The sequence below is a fragment of the Eptesicus fuscus genome, chromosome 15 (genome assembly GCF_027574615.1).
Source record: "Eptesicus fuscus isolate TK198812 chromosome 15, DD_ASM_mEF_20220401, whole genome shotgun sequence".
Taxonomy (NCBI): Eukaryota; Metazoa; Chordata; class Mammalia; order Chiroptera; family Vespertilionidae; genus Eptesicus; species Eptesicus fuscus.
The window spans coordinates 63574709-63593340 of NC_072487.1; the positions used below are offsets into that span (position 1 = coordinate 63574709).

At 45.0% G+C, this 18632-nt stretch overlaps 1 protein-coding gene and 1 long non-coding RNA gene across 2 annotated transcripts in view; one reads left to right on the forward strand and one right to left on the reverse strand.

Moving 5' to 3' along the window:
- Positions 1-18632, forward strand: part of TTLL11 (tubulin tyrosine ligase like 11) — a 183152-nt gene that overhangs the window by 12265 nt on the left and 152255 nt on the right. The window lies entirely within an intron of this gene.
- LOC114235354 (uncharacterized) lies at positions 71-8586 on the reverse strand. Its single transcript, XR_003621540.2, has 3 exons — positions 8212-8586; positions 6376-6466; positions 71-526 (listed from the first exon to the last, which is right to left on the reverse strand). It is a non-coding gene; the product is annotated as an uncharacterized LOC114235354 (long non-coding RNA).

Consider the following 18632-nt stretch of genomic DNA (forward strand, 5'->3'; position numbering starts at 1 on the left):
TGTCTTCTTTCCTGACACCCTCGCTGACCAATAGTGAACAGACTTGCTCTGGAATGTGTCTGATGTGACCACAGAGACAGGGCTTAGATACTCGGGCAGTTTCCCGAGGCACAGAGAGAGACTCTCTCAGTCCTCACTGTATCCCCAAGCTCAGTGACACTGTTGAACACCAAGGGATTTTGTGCTTCTCAGGATCTGTTTTCTTTGTTCACTGTGTGTATTTGTTAAACTAGGCTGAACTGTGTGACAAGGAGACACAACATGTAAGGGCTCAACATAATGGCAGACTCGCCCTTGTGAACAGCCTGGGTGGAGTTAGTTTGGTGGGGTATCGTTTGGGGACTTGGGGTCTTTCCTTTTGTGGCTCTGCCATCCCTCGGAGTCTCTGCATCAGCAGCCAGGCAGCAGGCAAGGAAGGCGTGAGGAGGTGCACACATGGGAGGTTTCTCTGAGTCCTGCAGGCGGCACAGAGCATTTCTGCCCACATTCCACTGGGGGGAGCTGAGACACATGGCACAGAGGAAACCTGAGTGGACAGGAGTGGCAAAAGCATTTTATTCAGGAGCTGTTGTAATAGGAGAAAGAGACCTGGGCATGAAAGTGGGCTCCACTCCAAGAACAAGTGGGGATTTAGAGCCAGGGAGCAGGGTGGGTCAGTGGGTGGAAAAATCCTAAGAGGAAACATAGGGGTAAAGGGGAACCCTGGCTAAACCAATTTGATAGGGTTCTTGCTGAAAACAGGCCAGGGAGGTGATAAGCAGGGTGGGAGATGAGGAGTCTGATTACATATCGAGGGGGATTAGATATTGGGGAGGTTCTTGCTAATATTAAGCAGGATTCTTGCTAAAACTGGGCAATGCAGAGACCAATATGGAAGTGCAAAGGTTGAGACCTAGGGGGAGAGGGTTTAGAGGAGCCTGATTGGAATTTGGTCAAGGAGGGAGTCTTTATCACTGCAAGGGGGACTGGGAAATGTCATCTACTGTTGTGTCCAGGAAGAGGAAGAGAAGGATTTTGGGGAACAGCCTGTGATCTGCCACAGTGAAGTGTGGAAAAAGGATTTGGAGTTTGTCAAAACCGGGTTCAAATCCAGGCTCTGCTCCTTGCTAGCTGTGTGGATTTAAATTAAATAACTCGTCCAAACTTGGAGCCTCAGTTTCCTCAGCTGAATAACGGTGGATAGTAACCCCAGCCCTAGACGGTGATTGAGAGATAAGTAGTACGTAATAGGTATCCAATACATTGTGACTATTATTATTACTCTAGGCACTATTCTCTTTATTATTGCTATGTATCTCAATTTTACTTGACTGAAAATTTATTAACATGTACATGATAAAAATCTACATAATGAAAGTATAAACACTGAATAATATGTATCTCACTCATTCTACCTTCAGTTCACTTCCTCAGAGGCAACCACGATGAGCAGTCTCTTGGTGTGTTTCCAGAGCTATGTCTACACAGGCGAACTAGTGTACACAGCACTTTTTATTTACCTAATGCTTTCAGGTGATACACTCTACTCTGCACCTTTGATTTCATTTAACAAGTAACTTAGCTATTGATTTATATCAGTGTATAGTGACTTACTGCATCCTTTCTTTAGGGCTGCGTAACATTCTGTAGTAAGTGTCTAGCACTTACTTAACTGGGGGCCCACTGATAGCATTTAACTGGTTATAGTGTTTTGCCACTCTATAAAGCTGCAGTGACCATGTCCTTGAATATTTCTCTGTGCACTTGTGTGAAAACTTCCATAGGATAAAAATCCTAGGATTCATACTGTGCATTTAATTCTCTTCAAAAGTAGGACTTAACATTTGGAATGCTTCTCTCTGAGAGCTGTTGTAGAGAGGAAGGATTGGGAATTAGAGACTTGGCTTGTCAGGAGAAGGTGAGGGATAAAGTACCTTGTTTTTTTTACATTTAAAGCCATTACTAACATAAACCTTTATTGCCTCTTCCCATGATGCCTCGATTCCCGATTCCACAGCAGGGATATTTGGCAGATTTATAAACCAATGCAAATGCAAATCGGCCTTTAGCTTCAGAGTTTATTTTCCCACATAAACAAATTGTCAACCAACTTTCTAAGTTCTACACCCAACAAAGGAGTTGGATTGACCACAATAAAAACAAAAGTCTACTTTTTGTTTGTTTTTGAGTGGCAGATGCAAACAGCATCCAGTGCTTTCTCTATATTAGCTATTTTTCACACATTATCTCATTGAATCCTTGCAGACCTTTGAAATGAAAAATATTATCCCTGTTTTCCAAACAAAGAAAGGAACTTGCTCAGGGTCATGCAAAACCAAGGTCTGAACTCAAGTCTTGATGACATACTACTCAGTGATCCTGCTTTCATGGGACTTAGAGTTTAGTTGGGAGTGATGGACACTTCAAAACTTATTACAAAAATAGTCATGAGTGACCCAGCAGGTATTCTTACTGAGGAAATCAGTAGAGCTTCACTGATTGTCAAGTTTTACCTATTGCATGAACATCTGATAATCAGTAGTGCCTCTTAAAGATTTTGTGGCCTTTCGGAGGAGGACCTGTTATGGCTGCAAGCTAGGTATCTGGCACCCTTAGGCCTGACCTCATTCATCTAACAACTCTCACGTGGCTAGTCCAGTCTGCATCTTTGGATGGTCTCAGCTTCTCAGTTCAATATTGCTCTCTGCATGACCCTGAACTCTGGCTTGGTGATTTGTGTCCTTCCCTGATGTCTTCCCCATACCCTTTATCAAACTTCTCCATTTAAAGCACTTTCTAAATTGTATGCCATTATTATTATTAATGACTCACCACAACCCCACACCACCACTCTGCTCCCCCTGTTCCCCAGCCTTTGAGCTGGTGTCACCTCGACACTCAATCTCTACTTTTTGAAAACTGGGTTCAGTTCTTCTAGCTCCCAGGAGATCTACTGCCTATGAACAAAAATTGGCACATTAAACTCCCTCCCATTCCCACATTTTCAAACATCATATCAAGAGAACTGCATCCATTGTATCCTGGGGAGGGCCAGTTTTTCCATAACATGGCGTAGAATCAGTGCTTTGTGCCTGTGAATCTTTTATATTAATTTCATATATCTTATTAGCTGTTGGTTCCATGTTAGCACACTCCTCTTGTTGGGCTATAAATTCACTCTTGTTTTATTTATTAACACACTTGTTAAGGGCCTGATAGCATTAGGCCACCACCTCTATTATCTCACTTATGGCTCAGAAATAACTCTGCAGAGGGGGTATTATTAGCTCCCTTTGCCGTTGGGGAAAGCGAGGCTCAGAGAGGTTCATTAACTTGTCCATGTTTCATCTAGTGAGTGGTAGGTCTGGGATTTGAACCTAAGTGTTTGGACTCTAATAAATCCGTAACCTCTCCCAGATGAAAGCTGCAGCTTGTAGTTTCTTATTAACCTGCTGCTTTTGTTACTCTACTCAGCTCCTTAATTAGCGATGACTCTGAAAAAAAAAAAAATTAGCGATGACTCTGAATCAGTAGCATGTTACTGAGCCTTCAGGTGTGGGAATGGGTTTTGTTTTGACAGAAGTCACATAATCCATACTGAGAAGACATTACTTAATCCAAAATAAGAGACAGTAAAAATCCATAGGAAATCTGGAAGAAAGGAAGGGGAGCATTTTAATTTGACTGACTGACTGACTGATCTCTAGAGGATTTTTATCCCCCCCTCCCCCCCCCCCCCCCAATTCCTTTTCTTCTTGGAAGGCTAAGTTACTTCAAGGAGCTCTGCCTGTTTCTTAAAAATATCCAGGAGCTGGCAGTTAAAAGTAAGCTCCTGTGTATTGGGTTTTAGGTTTCCTGAAGCCTTTACTTAGCATCTCCCAAGCTTGCCTGATCACAAGAATCACCTAGGGCATTTGCTAAAATTTGATTTCTCAGTAGTGGTGGGACCTGGTGACTTATTTATTTTTTTTAAACAAGCTCCCTTGGGCTATTCTTATGATCAGATGAGATTGGGAAACATTGAGCATCATCTTGGGAAATTAGACCCTCTTTGTGGAGTGGCCACCTTAGATTTGAAGCTGGTCACATTGTATGGCAGAGATGAGAACATGAATGAATTCTGCACTCAGAAAGCACGGGATTCAAACCCCCACCTGATCACTTAAAATGGTGTTATCTCAGGCACATAACCGAATGTCCTCATCTCCGGACCTCTGTTGCCATCTCCCCTGCCTGCAGACAGGACATGGTCTTCCTTTCTCTCACCACCTCCCCTCTCCTCCTTTGTCTCCTTATTCTTCAGCTCTCAGGGGTGCACTCCCAAGTCCCCTCAAGCTGGGTCACTCATGATTATTTTTGTAATAAGTTTTGAAGTGTCCATCACTCCCAACTAGACTTTTAAGTCCCATGAAAGCAGGAACCATGACTCTCATGATTATTATCCTATCTAATAAAGAGGTAATATGCAAATTGACCATCACTCCAACACACAAGATGGCCACCCCCATGTGGTCAAAGATGGCTGCCCCCATGTGGACACAAGATGGCCGTCACAAGATGGCCAGCAGGGGAGGGCAGTTAGAGGTGACCGGGCTGGCAGAGGAGGGCAATTGGGGAGGACCAGGTCTGCAAGGGAGAGCAGTTAGGGGCGACCAGGTCGGCAGGGGAGGGCAATTAGGGGTGACCGGGCCAGCAGAGGAGGGCAGTTAGGGGCAACCAGGCCTGCAGGGGAGGGCCGTTAGGAGGGACAAGGCCTGCAGGGAGGGCAGTTGGGAGGGACCAGGCCTGCAGGGGAGGGGAGTTGGGAGCGACCAGGCTTGCAGGGGAGGATAGTTGGGGGCAACTAGGCCTGCAGGGGAGGACAGTTAGGGGCAATCAGGCTGGCGGGAGGGCAGTTAGGGGCGACCAGGCTGGCAAGGGAGGGCAGTTAGGGGTGACCAGGCTGGCAGGGGAGGGCAGTTAGGGGCAATTGGGCCAGCAGGGGAGCAGTTAGGCATCGATCAGGCTGGGAGGGGAGTGGTTAGGGGGTGATCAGGCTGGCAGGCAAAAGCAGTTAGGGGCAATCAGGCAGGCAGGCGAACGGTTGGGAGCCAGCAGTCCTGGATTGTGAGAGGGATGTCCAACTGCCCATTTAGGCCCGTGGGATCGGGTCCCAGATTGGAGATGGTGCAGGCTGGGCTGAGGGACACCCCCCCAACCCCATGCACGAATTTCATGCACTGGGCCTCTAGTTTATTACTATAATGTTTATTATGTTAGTATTATGCCTCTTGTGTTCATTATTGCACACCCAACACTTAGCACAATGCAGTGTAAATGAACTCTGGGCTTTGTTCTCCTCATCTGTAAAAATGGATGAATACAGTATATCCACAGTGGTACCTGGAGATTACTGGTAAATGAAATAGTGAGCGTGGAAGCTACTGATATACAGTAGGCATCTAATAAGTGTTAGTTTTTGCCTTCCTTTGGAGAACCCACTTATGACTATTGTCCTGGATAGCTGATAGGTTATAACTAAGGCTTTAAGGCGGTTTGCTTGACACACTATTCTAAAAAGTCCCTAATATTTTTAAAGTTTTAGAGGTTAGTCGTCTATTTTCCTCCCAAGCCCAAAGACTGTCTTCCACTAGTCTTTTAACTTCATTCTGGTGATTTATTTTGAGGTCTCCAATAATTTTTCCTGATTTCCTTTGGCTAGCATTTCTTTAACTTTTCTTTATTCAGTTCGGTGCTAGGAATGAAAATGGCATAATTATAGATTGAATGTAGTATTTTAAAAAGATTATGCATGGTAGAATGGGTTTCAAAGATAGCTTTATGGTATCTCTTTTACTAGAATTCTTTAGAAGAGAATAAGAACATTGACTTGTGAAGATTTCTTCTAATCCTTTGACTGTGAAATCCAGGCTGATATTAGCTGAACCAAATTCAGAATTTTATCTTGTTTTCCTACCCAGTTAGGAATAACTTTTGCATGTGTGACTGCCACTCAGATTTAAAGTATAGGAAGACTTGCCCTTATGAGGTCTTTCCTCCCACATCTGGCCAATGGAGCTGCCAGTGCCCCTTATGAGGCTGAAAACTGAAGCAGTTTGCTTTACTTCTCTGTGCCTCTATATTCTCCTCTATAAAATGGGCATGAAAATTGTACTTACCCCTAAGGTTGTTAGCAGTTTTAAGTGACTGTATACCTTTGAAGTGATTAGAATCATGGCTGGCACATAGTAAGCACTTGGCAAGTGTGATGGTAGTTGTTTTGTTATATCTCAGCACCTAGTCCAGTAGCCAGCACATAATAGGCATTCAATTAATGTTTGTTGAGTGGGTGAACTAATTAATTAGGACTAGAATCTTAGGTCTCCTGATTTTTAATTCTATAATATTTGTACTTACATTATTTGCAATAGGATACAGGTTTTCCCAAGGCTAACTTTGCTGGTTCAATTTCTTCAGGATGCACCAGGAAAGCACCAGGTTTATAACACTGTGAAAATACAAAGGCGTTTAAACTGGTACCAGAGTGCTTAAAAACCTGTGGGCTGTGGAAGCTGACTGCAAGCCATGAGTGGGCTGGCTTTGCCTTAATAGACCACGTTAGCTGATCTAAAGGGTGATATACACTTAATGCAATTGCCCAATTATGTGGCCATCAGGGAAATGCCAGCTGTCATTGCCCACTGAGCTGGGCCATAAATCAGTTTGTCCTGAGGTCACTAAGTAAATTAAAAGGTATTACTTAAATACTTAGTAGAGACATAACATCCCATCACAAGGAGCAAGGGAAAGCAGTGACTTTTGCCACAGCTATTGGCTGTGTTAAGCTGTGAAAAATGAGGAGATTTGGAACTTGACAATGTAGTTCAACATGGGAAACAAAAGGAGACTCCAAAGTTTGATAAGGATGCTCATATTCTCACCCCTGCTCCATCTTATTTGGTTGTTATTGCTTTTAAAATAATTTCTTTTAAAATTCTGAACAGAAGGGGTAGCTCTAGCTGTGAACTAGTCCATCGTCCTTGAACTGGCCCACATCGAAGGGTGTACAATTCCTTTATAAGGAATGAATTGCCTCATTCACCTGCAGAGGCATTAAGCCCTGGGCTGGAGAAATTGATGACCAGAGCCTGCACATATCTGCTGTATGCCTGAGCAGTTTCACATTAAGATTTGTTGTGAGGCTTATAGATTCTTGTTCCATTTGGTTCCCTTTCTGTTATAAGACCCCATAGTCTTGCTTTATTCCCTCCACACCAAACCACATGCCATTCATTTCTCCAGTATCTATTACTTGCCAACACCCACCATACCCCTATGTTCTTGGCAAGGCACTTGGAATACAAAGAGAATTAAGATGTTGTTCCTGCCCTGGAGAGACTTCTAATCATGTTCCCTCGTGCTCTCATGCCTTTACTCCTAGGCTGACTTCTCCACCAGAGACTATCTTCCTGGCTCTGGGCTTAGCAAATTCCAGCTCAACAAATTTCTACCAAATCACATCTTTTCCCCCAGAGGAGTAACTCACATCCTGCTTCATGCCCCTCATGTGCTGGAGCATTTGCCACTATGCATTGTGATTTATTTACAAGTCCACATCCTAAAGACAGGGACTGTGCCTTATTCTTCTCTGAGTCCCCAGTGCCTACCATTGAGTTGATGCATAATAACGTCTACTGAGTGAAAGACTGAGTTACTAGAAGACTATAGCTGTTATGTAAGGAGTGTAGGAGAGCAGAGGTGGGAATGGAGCTGGAGAATAAAGGTGCTTTTCTAATATTTCTGTTACCAGCAGGGGGAGAGATGTATTCATAAATGTCCCATGGTGTAAGCCTTGAGTTTCTGTGGTCTGAAAGGCCCATGAGAGGCTCAGGGTCTTTCTGAGTGCCATCTCAAATTTATAATGATTACTTCAAGTAAAGTAGGTATGACCTTGATTAACCTGAATCATGTCACCTTATGGCAGGCTAATTTCTATCTTTCCCTTGAATATGTTGTCATTTCTTGTTCTTCTTTGGAGGGAGGTTGAGGAGTTGTGGTGGTTATTTATTCACAGATTCACAGTTATAGACAACAACATTCTATCCACTCTGAACTCCTTTGGATGTAACATTGGAGTTTAGTTGTTTGTTCCTGGTACCCACTGTCTAGGACAGCTAGGAAGGAGTCCCCCTCCCTTTCTGACCCTTGCCCTTTGGTTTTCTCTCTCAGTAACCACTCAAATAATGCACTCACCCTTTCTCCATTTCTCTGTGATTCATGAATTTGCACTTCTTGCTTTGACTTCTCTTCATGCCCATTCCGGTATTTCTAATCCTTTGTAAGCTAGTTCTAATTAGATGTCCTGTTGTCCCTTTGAGCTCAGTACTTCTAAAAGATAACTGTTTGTCTCCCAGATGTACTCCCATTTCTATTCACTCTATTCTGTTAGTGGCTCTGCTGAGCATGGGAATCGGAAGGTGAGGATTAGGTTTGGCAGAGGTGCCAGGAAGAAGCAGGCACTCAGAGCCAGAGTACTTTGGCAGAGGCGGTTCAGCACCCTGGAGAGCTCCCAGTGGGCTCAGTCCCCTACTCCAGACTCTCCCCTTTTCGTTCCCCACACGTCAGCCTTATTATACAGGGAGGTGTCCTTGTCTCTGGAATTTTATGGTTGTTAACGGAACCTCATTCATTTCTCCTAGGCTTTAGTTCTCTGGGGACTGAGGACATAATGGGCTGAGTTCTGTTCCCTGCTCTACCACTTACTGGATACACTACCAGGGACCAAGTTATCTAATTGCTCTGTGCCTGTTTCTTTAACTGTAACATGGAATGGTAATATGTCTACTTATGTGACAGTGTTGTTGTGAGCCCTGATTGAGATAGTGCATGTAAAGTATGCAGCATGTAATGTGAACTCAATAAATAGTAGCCACAATTTTAAAAATTATAGGTACTATTGGTACGATTATATTTTTTATAATATGTGATGGTATGATGAGTCAGTGGCCTGTCTCTGGGAGATTACAGGCTGGTTTTAGGGCCAGGAGGCACAAAGGAGTTTAGTGGGGGCAGAGTCTATGCTCCTTTATCTAGTAAGTCCCCCAGGAAACCACGTTTTTGTCCCTGGGGAACATTATTAAGACAGCAGTGGGTGATTTGGGGTCAGCACAAATCATAATCAGTTGTTGGTAAGGAAGAGCAGACCCTCCTAGGTTTGCAGAATGGGAAATACCTGTGTGTGGCAAATGGGGAACAGGCCTGAAGGCAGCTCGGGTGTTCGTGGCCACAGACAGAGGAGGCCTGGATCTCCAGGCTCTCGCTTGTTCTTCGCTTGGTCTTTACACATGCTTTTGTTTCCTCCTGTGGAAACCCCTTTCCCCCTTTCGTCTGGCAACTTCTCTCTTTCTCATCGAGAGTCAGCTCAAATGTCCTCGACCTCTCTGAGCCTTGTTTGTTTCCTTTGTAAAATGGGGATAGAATGGCTATTCATAAGGTTGTGTAGCAATTAAAGGTGACAGTGTGGGTGAAGAGGGTAGCTCAGAGGCAGGTGTGTAGTAATGCTCAGTAAGATAGTGGCTACAGGCATTACAACAATCTGCTTAGGTGTCTGGCTCAGCTGCTTCACTCTGAGCTCCTGCAAGATCAGGACTCTTTCATTCATCCTATTTTCACCTCTCCAGCCCCGTCTCCTACCACTAACCCTCTGCTCCCATAGGTGGAGCCTCTCAGTGTTCCCTGAGCGCTGCCTGCCTCAAAGGCACAACTTGCTTGTGTGTTGAATGAATTAATTGATGTCCTGGCCGAGCCAGGGTGCCTTTAGACCAGCTTTCAGTGGGAATTGCCACTGTGGAAAGTACTGAAATGTCATGGGAATCTGGGTAGCTGGGGATGAGCTTCCCCAAGAGGTGTCAGGAGTGACTTCAGGAAAAATTGTTTGATATCCTGGCTGGGAGGAAAGTGCTGCTGAAATGGGAAACCTGATTTGCTTTGTTCATTTCAGTTAATAAACACATTTAAAATTTTTATGTGGAAGAGACTTAGTAATTGGAGGCCTCGTGGTGGATTGATATAATTTACCCACAGTAAGGGAGTAGAGAGCAGAGAGATTACTGTTGATAATTTTGCAGAGTGTAATGGAGTTAATTTATAATTGATATTGGAGTGCTTTTCCATAGGCTGAATTATGATGGAATGGAGAGTCATTTAATGTGGTTATTTTGTTGTTTGTGTCACCCTTATGAATTGGAAAGTGGAAAAAGAACATAGTGCTAAATTGGTATCTAATCTTTTCAGACTATTTGCTAAATAAACTGGAATTTTAATTAAAACTGCAAGCTGAGAGGTAAATCACTTCAGAATTTTGTGAAGTGTTGCTTTTTCTTTTGCCTAATATAATTACTACTAATATAGTTTCTTTACAGGCGGGAAATTAGACATCAGAATAAATAACTGGAGAAGATTGCTGCGGGACACTGAAATTATGAAAGGGGCAACGTTATCTTCCTCGGCTTCCAACATGGGCTTTTTTTTTTTTTTTTCTGTAGTTAAATTGTTTGGTAACAATTTTGATCTCATTAAAAGTCTTTCGATCAGAAGCAGAAGCAAGGCAGAGGACAGGCCTTACCACAGCTCTTCCAGCTTCAATTCATATGTGTCATTTATAATGAATGGATTTAATAAAAAATACAACCTGCTTTGTATTAATTCAGTGAACAGGGAATGGCATACTTACCCAGAGTAACATACTTGCGGTAAGGAGGAAGTGGTGAACAGGAAAGGGAAACTTCATAGATCATGAAAATTGCTACTTTCCAGCAAAAGGTTGTTAATTACTAATCCTCCTGCTGTATTTATTGGCTCTATTAGAGGATGAGTAATTATTGTCTTCCTGGGAAACCCACTGAAGCCAGACGCGCCTGTATTAAACTGGAAGGCTCCTCAGTTCCACTTATCCCTGTGGGGTCCTCTCCATCCCAACGGCCAGGAACCTGGAGGAGATGGGCCACGCATGTGCCCACGGGCACAGAAGAGGCACAGAAGTACATGGAGTGGCAGAGTAATTCTTACACAAAGAACCATGCTTTCCCATGCTTCTTCCCAGAGCATTCTTTCTCTCTTTGCCCAGTCATCACCCCACCCATCCCCTTCCTCCCAGCCTTGGCTGGCTTCCTTGTCCTCAGTCTCTGTCCTCAGTCTCTAGACTCTACCTCCTGCCCGGCCCAGCCTTGCCCTGCTTGAGTGAACCTTGGCTCTCTTCCACCTGCAGAATCGCTTTCCAATTCCTCAGCTTGCCCGTGAGCCCTTCGTGATCTGTCTTGGCTCAGAGACTGCTCCAACTTTGGCTCTAGGCACACAGAAGCTCTCATGCTCTCCTAGATTCCCTGCCCTGCAGGTGTCTTCCCACTGCTTGATTTCCCTTTCTCTTCATCTCTGCCTGGCAAATGCCTCCTTCCCACTAGCTCAAATGGCCCCTCCTTGGTTAAACTTTCCTTGCCTTGAGTGGAAACGTTGCTCCTCCTGGGCTCTCACAGCACTTTGTCACACAGAACCTGCTATCTGTTAACACCTCTGTCTCTATCCCAGGCTGTCTGCGGAATCCCTGGGGCTGTGAATCACTGCTGTTCTCCAGAAGGTGGATTTGTTGAGGGCCAGCCTCTGCTCTCTACACGGGGGATGACTGGGGACTCTGCTTCTCTCCTTTCTCACCACGAGACTCAGTTAGGTGAGGAGCAATCTGGGAGGCTCACTTTCAGTATTCTGTTATTGGACTAATTGAGCTCCTACAATGTGCCGGGCCTGTCACAAATGCTCTTTTACTTGCATAGTTGTTTTTAATCTTCACCACACCCCCTGTGAGGGAGGCTTTGCTAGTCCCCTTTCTCAGATGATGAAACCGAGGGCCTTAGTCATTGGCAGAGCTGAGATTTGAATCCAGATTCTTGACCTCAAGCCAAGGAGCTTTCCTGCAAGCATGGGCTTTCTGCAGAGGTTAGGCACCCACCCAGAAGACCTACATGCTGCAAATCCCCTGGTGTAGCTTGTGCACGTTTTTCTTGAGGCTGGTCCTAGAAAACACCCTGCCCAGCAGCTCCTTTGGGTAATATCTTACCAGCCAGTAGATATGGGTGAAGGGTGCTGGGAAGGAGCAGAAGCGAGGAAGGAAAGCAGCATTGTTTGAACACCTCCTGCACACCAGGCATTGTGTGCCAGGCACGGAGGTAGGTGATCAGACACATTATTAATCCATCTAATAACCAATCACATTGCCATTATTGTCCCTCTGAGGTAACAGGCTTGACCTATGTATGGGCTTTTCCCCCAGCCCCATCCAGAGACACTGTGGTCATGAAGCTGGCCGGTCCCTCACCAGCACAGGGAGGCCTTTTCTTTCAGGCCCACTTTCCACAGGCAGGAAGGAGCCTGGCCCCTCAGTGGGGTGGTTGGTTGGCTTTTCTCACCTGGCTGAGAGGATAGCGATACCATTGCTGAGAGCTGAGTAATAGAGTGAGCCGCCCTCCCTCTCTTAGGCTTGAAGAGGGCTCACCTTCTTTGATATGCTCACATTTGTCATATAGAACCAAGCCACATCTGGGCACACCCTTCAGAATTTGATGGATTTCCACCAGTATTTTCTTTCTCTCTCCTTTTCTTCCTTCCTTCCTTCCTTCCTTCCTTCCTTCCTTCCTTCCTTCCTTCCTTCCTTCCTTTCTTTCCTTCCTTCCTTCCTTCCTTCCTTCCTTCCTTCCTTCCTTCCTTCCTTCCTTCCTTCTTTCTTTCTTTCTATTTAATATATTTTTATTTATTTCAGAGAGAGGAAGGGAGGAGAGAGAGATTGAAACATCAATGACGAGAGAGAATTCATTGATTGGCTGCCTCCTGCATGCCCCCTTCTGGGGATCGAGCCTGCAACCCTGGCATGTGCCCTTGACCAGATTTGAACCGGGACCCTTCAGTCCGCAGGCTGACACTCTATCCATTGAGCCAAACCAGATAGGTCTGTCTCCTTTCTTGATTGAAAAAAGTGTTAAATTTTTAGTCCATTCTTGAAGGGCAATTGCTCAGTCCTTTCTCTGTCTAACTGGCCTTCTCTGGCATTTCTGTGCCACATTCTTTCTTCTTTTTTTAAAAAAAAATAATTATTGTTGAAAGTATTACATATGTCCCCCTCCCCCCCCCATTTCCCCCTTCAGTCCTTCACCCCTCTCCACACGCCCCCCCAGGCCTTCAGCATTCTATTGTTTGTTCATGGGTTATGCATATATGCATGCAAGGTCTTTGGTTAATTACTTCCCACCCACCTTCCCCACCTTCCCTCTGAGATTCTGCACTCTGTTCCATGCTTCCATGTCTCAGCATCCACTCCATTCATCAGTTTATTTTGTTACTTAGATTCCACATATGAATGTGATCATGTGATACTTGTCTTTCTCTGACTGACTAATTTCACATAGCATGATACTCTCCAGGTCCCTCCATGCTGTCTTAAAGGATAAGATATTCTGTTTTGTTTGCTTGTTTTTACTACTGGATAGTAGTCCATCGTATAAATGTACCACAGCTTTTTTACCCATCTACTGATGGCGTTCCACAATCTTTCTTGAAGTGTTAACCACAACTTAATTTTTTATAGTTATATTTGCTCAGTTTTTTGTTCACAGACTAGTCCATCTATCCACCCATCTATCTTGGAACAGTCCAAAGAGCACAGTCTTTGGAGATAGACCAGCATGACTTCAAGTTCTGGTTTGCCACTTATTAGCAGTGGGATTGCATTTTAAAAGAAGTATTTTTGTTGATTTCAGAGAGGAAGGGAGAGGGAGAGAGAGAAACATCAATGAAGAGAGAGAATCATTGATTGGCTGCCTCCTGCATGCCCCGTACTGGGGATCAAGCCCACAACCTGGGCATGTGTCCTGACCAGGAATCAAACTGTGACCTCCTGGTACATGGGACAATGCTCAACCAACTGAACCACACCAGCCGAACAAGATTGTATTATTTTATGTGCAAAATGAAGGCATGTATGTGCAAAATGATACCTGGTACATAATTAGTACTCAATAAATAGTTATTGTTATATTCATTATAAAGCTATATTAGTCTTAGATTCCTTCATTTTCAGAATGCTTTCCTTCTCCATGACCCAGCTCTAAAACTGGAATGGTGTATACAGTATCTGTTGCTGTGTGACAAATTTCCCCCAAAACTTAATAGCTTAAAACAACACACATGTATTATCTCTGTGTGTTAGGAGTCTGAGCATGGCTGATCTGGGGGTTGTGGCTCAGGGTCTCTCTCAAGCTGCAGTTAAGCTGTGGGCCAGGGTCACAGTCTCTAAAGACTTGCCTGGGGTCCAGCTTACTCCCATGGCTGTGGGCAGGAGGCTTTGATTTCTTAACCTCTTCCTAGGCTTCCCCAAAATGTGTGATGATGATGATGATGAGAGAGAGAGAGAGAGAGAGAGAGAGAGAGAGAGAGAGAGGAGGGAAGTGCTTCAGTCTTTTTATAAAGATACTAGAGGCCCAGTGCACGAATTTCGTGCACTGGGGAGGGTGTCCCTCAGCCCAGCCTGCACCCTCTCCAATATGGGACCCCTCAGGGGATGTCCAACAGCAGGTTTAGGCCTGATTTGGGCCTAAACCTGCAGTTGGACATCCCTCTCACAATCCGGGACCGCTGGCTCCTAACCGCTCACCTGCCTGCCTGATTGCCCCCTAACTGCTCCCTTGCTGGCCTGATTGACACCTAACTACTCCTCTGCGGGCCTAATTGCCCCCAAATACCCTCCCCTGCTGGCCTGATCACCCCCACGGCTTTTATTAGTATAGATATGACCCTGCACAGAAGATTTTACTAACCCTGCTTTACAATAAGGGCTTGACGATTGAATCATTAGTACCAGACACCAAGATTTCCTTTCTTTGAATAGTGGAGGAAACAATTATCTTGTCTTTAAGTTGCCCAGAAATTAAAATGAGATAATGACTTAGAAAAGTATAAAAGCATAAAAGCACCATATAAAGACAACTCTTTAAAATGAAAAACACTATTTTTATTCTCCCCTACCTTCCTTTACAGCTTTTATTTAAACTTTGAAATTTATAAAAATTTCACTCCAATTTTCATTTCTTTACATTCAATATTATTTTGTATTGGTTTCAGGTTTTATATTAGTTACAGAATAGTGGTTAGACAATCATATACTTTACAAAGTGTTCCCTGATATTTCTAGTACCCACCTGGCATCATACCATCATTACAACATTATTGACTATATTCCCTATTTAAGTGACAATGGGTTTACAGGTTCCTTTCAGTCTTTCTTTTGTGTTGCTCGTCCTTCCTTTTCTTTCTCAATTCTTCCCTCATTTTCTTTATATAGTATCTCAATTGGCCATCAAAGCTCAGTGAAGGCACTGGGACACGCTTCATCTATTTTACAGACCAGGAAACTGAGGCCAATTCCAGTTGGCTGTGGAACTTGACTCAGCACACAGGAAGCCCTCAGAGCCATGCTCTTTGCGCTTCCTAAGGGGCAGCGGCCCGGCAAACAGAACAAACCTTCCAGTCAGGCTTCCGAGCCTCTTTCTCGAGCACCTCTTCATTGCTCCACATTCTTTCCTCTCCCTGTCCCCTGCCCCCCATTCTTTACTGCCCCCGCTTCTCCGGAGCAGGTGGAAGGCTTTGCACTCACTGCCTAGGCATGCTCTGCCATGGGGCAGGGTGCCGCAGGCTTGCTTTTGGGTCAAGGCAGGAGCAGGAGTCATTGCCTCTGAAGTGTGAAGGCCGCCTGAGCGAGGCCCATTAGCACTGGGAGCTTCTCTGAATCACATCAGTCAGTCAAGTACCCTGCAGTGCAGCACCCCTCCACTGAGGTGGCACCACCCCTCAACCCCCGCCTCAGGGGTGAGGGTCCTTGTCCCTCTGCCTGGGAGTCCTTTCATGCCCCTTGATCCCTGCCTGGGCTCTAGTACCCATCTGGCATCATACCATCATTACAACACTAATGACTATATTCACCCGCGTCATGGGGCCACTGCAGAACCTGTCTCTTTGCAGATGAGACAGATCCCCTTGGTCTCCGCGAAGCTATGAATCTGTGGCCAGAGGCCAGGTCTGGGTCTCAGCAACCCCATACCTGCAATGTTCCCAGGGACTCCCGGGAGCGGCTAGGCAGGTCTGGCCTCGCCTCCCTGGGGCGGCGATGAACCTGGACCCCTCCTGTGCCATCTGGCGCTGCCCACCCCACTGCCTCCCCAGCCATGGCCTGGTACCTTGTGGGCAGTGTCTGGCGCTGCCCGCAGGGCCTCCTCTGCTCCCGATGGACCCGTACCCCCGGAAGCAGGCCGTGGTGCTGCCCGCCCTGCCTTCATATGCAAATTATCTGCCATCTTTGGTGGGTTAATTTGCATACTCACTCACTCTGATTGGCTGTGGGCATAGCGAAGGTACGGTCAATTTACATATTTGTCTATTTTAGGTAAGACTAGTAGTCCTGTGCACAAATCCATGCGCCAGTAGCTCGCTGCCGCCCTCCCAGTAGCTCTCTGCCTGTTGCCCCACCCCCCTGTAGCTCCCCCTTCCCCTGTCCCCCCCTCATAGCTTGCTGCCCTGCCCCCTCATGTAGCTCTCTGCCGCCCGCTTGTAGCCAGTAGCTCGCTGCCACCCCTCCTGTAGCTCTCCGCCCACTGCCCTGCCCTCCTGTAGCTCCCACCTCCTGCTGATCCGTGATCTGGTTGTTACACTGTTGGTCATTATGCTTCATGGCGTAACGACCATTTGCATATTATATCTTTATTATATAGGATTAGCATATTGGAAGTATCCTAATATCAGAATGTCACTTGTGCTGTAGCTATTGGTCACATAGACCAAGTCTGTGACAATGTAGGTGAAGACTACACAGAGTATGAGTTCCAGGAAACAGGGATGGTTGGAGGCTCCCTACAACAGATGGGTAGGTGGGGGAGAGGGTAGCCTTCTGTCTGGTGGGGAGGCAGTCATATAAACAGAAACACCCCCCCAAAGTGGTGGCTGCATCACCCACATCAACCGGGTACAGAGGGGGCATTGGAGGGGACTCTATTAACTCTGCCTGGGGACACCATGGAAAGTACCCCAAGTGCAGGTTACCACGGTGTTTTTATTCCAGAGGTGTCCTAATGATGCTTGATATTTTCATGGCATCTTTTTACATTGAAGTTACTCATGAGGTGATTTCCTTGGACATTAAAAACAATAACCTGTCCTTTATAACAGCAATTTGCTGTTTACAAAATGCTTTTCCATGCATTGCCTCTGTCCACATAACAGCCCTGAGAGGTAGAAAGGTTTTATTGCTGTTGTTTTCCTCTTCAGCAGATGAGCAGCTGAGGCTTAGAGGGACAGGGTCCACATGTCAAGGCCTCTGGGTAGGGTGTGGTGGGTTGGGGCTTGAGCCAGGGTCTTCCCAGTCCAAGATGGTGCTTTGGCTGCTACACTTTCTTTGTGTTCCCCCTGAGGCTTCCGGCCCCGCGTTTTAAAGCTGCAGTTTGGGTCAGTTCCCTCTGTAGATGCATTACACATATGCTTGCCCATATCAAAGCTTATTTGCCACTTTTATGCCCAATCACTTGAAAGATTTTCTGTTCATGAAGAAAATCATTCACAAAGTACAGAAATGTGAATTGTGCTTTCATCAGCATGCACTGTGAAATTTCTTTTTGCAAAAGCCCTTGCGGGGGTTCAAACTTGCTCTCTGGGTCATTAGAAGAGAGACCTGAATATCAGTTCCTTAAGCACAAATATGCTCAAAGGACATTTACTGATTTCAATTCTTATCTGAGCCTGGCTATTTTGCAAATGTGTTTTAGTCCTTTTGTGCAAGAGGGAAAGGGATTTTGGGTCCCTTCAGGTGTATTTGCTGAAGGAGGAACTTCCTTTGTGGAAAAGATGGTAGCATGTAGTGTGAGGGTAGGTTAGTTACTATAGTTCATGTGTGACTGATAAATACCACTACAGTGATCAGTTCAAAATTAGTTGTGTGTAGCTGGTTAAGTACATGGGCCTTGGAATCAGGCAGACCTGGATTTATTTAATCCTGTCTCTGCCCTTACTAGCTTTTACCTTGGGAAAGTTATTTAATCTCTCAAAGCTTTGGTTTCTTCAACTGTAAATAGGATTAATAGTAGCACCTTCCTCATAAGGTTGTTGTGAGGATTAAATGAGATAACTTGTTTAACAATTAGACATAGCATTACCTAAATGTTAACTTTAATGATAACGATGATCATGATGATGTATTTGAGTAGCTTGAAATTCATAACTTCACATATTCATTCTAACATGGTATCTCTTAACAGCTAGAGGCTTCAGGGAGTCTCTGAATCTCCTGGAGTAAATGTGATGATGTGACCTTGAGAAAAATGGAGAGTGGGGAGTCTGGGAAGCATTTGTCAATTTTCAGTTGCCCTATGAAAATCCATGCACCATTCCAGGCCACAGAGAGCTTAGAGTAGAGCCTCAAATGACCCCTTAGTGTCAGAGGGTGTAATAAGCAAACAGTTTTTGATGTTGTTTTATTATGGTAAAATATACATACCATCTTAACCTCGTTAGGTGTACAATTCAGTGGCATTAAATACATTCACATTGTTTTTCAACCATCACCACCATCCATCTCCAGAACTTATTGC